The sequence below is a fragment of the Perkinsus marinus genome (assembly GCF_000006405.1).
Source record: "Perkinsus marinus ATCC 50983 genomic scaffold scf_1104296933158, whole genome shotgun sequence".
NCBI classification, from domain to species: Eukaryota; Perkinsozoa; order Perkinsida; family Perkinsidae; genus Perkinsus; species Perkinsus marinus.
Window position 1 is genome coordinate 1 of NW_003215229.1, and position 1027 is coordinate 1027.

At 47.3% G+C, this 1027-nt stretch overlaps 3 non-coding genes across 3 annotated transcripts; all 3 read left to right on the forward strand.

The window, feature by feature from the left end:
* Positions 1 to 376: 376 nt before the first annotated feature.
* On the forward strand, positions 377 to 448 carry Pmar_PMAR026955. Its single transcript has one exon. It is a non-coding gene; the product is annotated as a tRNA-Pro (tRNA).
* A 77-nt stretch (positions 449 to 525) lies between these two features.
* On the forward strand, positions 526 to 597 carry Pmar_PMAR026956. The gene has a single exon. It is a non-coding gene; the product is annotated as a tRNA-Pro (tRNA).
* A 254-nt stretch (positions 598 to 851) lies between these two features.
* Pmar_PMAR026957 lies at positions 852 to 925 on the forward strand. Its single transcript has one exon. It is a non-coding gene; the product is annotated as a tRNA-Ile (tRNA).
* Positions 926 to 1027: the final 102 nt, after the last annotated feature.

Consider the following 1027-nt stretch of genomic DNA (forward strand, 5'->3'; position numbering starts at 1 on the left):
ACATCATTTCATGCTGGACCCTTTTGGCATACAAATCATCTCAAACGGCAACAATTTATGAGAAGTTCGTCCTAGCGGTGTTCAAGACGCAAGTAACGGATGTTTCATTCTTTTCTTCCAGTGACACCGCAGTGATGTTTATCATGAATGGGAGATGACAAGGAGTATGGGAGGCGAAATGGTCAAGTGAACGATGGGGACTGGTGACACAGAGTTCAGTAGATAGTGAAAGATGAATGAATTGTATTCTTCGTTACACAATTCATGTGTCACCAGTCAACCCTTCATGCGCTTGCGAGTAGGTTGGTGAGGAGATTTGCGACTGTCTGTAGACTTGGGCTCTGGGGTGCGAAGACGGCAACAAATACAACGGTACGGTTGTGTGGTCTAGTGGTATGATTCTCGCTTAGGGTGCGAGAGGTCCCGAGTTCAATTCTCGGCACAGCCCTTACATTAGAGTAATTTATCTGTGACTTCCTGTAGATATGCTAGCCTAGAAAAAAACTTGTAATTATATATTAGTTTGGCTGTGTGGTCTAGTGGTATGATTCTCGCTTTGGGTGCGAGAGGTCCCGAGTTCGATTCTCGGCCCAGCCCTTGGCTATCCCGTGAACAAATAGGTTTTGAGCGAGTCAGTAGGCTCTGACGCGAAATCAACCGATGTAGAGGACTCCCACACCAGTAGACACGACTGGTTCAACCCCGCGCCCCCTGTCCAAAGATGTTTGAAAATTCACGTTTCTTCGCGACACAGTTGTTCCATCCAACACTGGTCATGGGGGCGGGGAGCCGGCTTTCGAAGTCGAATTTCCTCCTCCGATTGCATCATGCATCAATGACGATTGTTGTTTGGTCGTTTAGCTCAGTCGGTTAGAGCATCGTGCTAATAACGCGAGGGTCGCAGGTTCGAGCCCTGCATCGACCATTTACATCATTTCATGCTGGAACCTTTTGGCATACAAATCATCTCAAACGGCAACAATTTATGAGAAGTTCGTCCTAGCGGTGTTCAAGACGCAAGTAACGG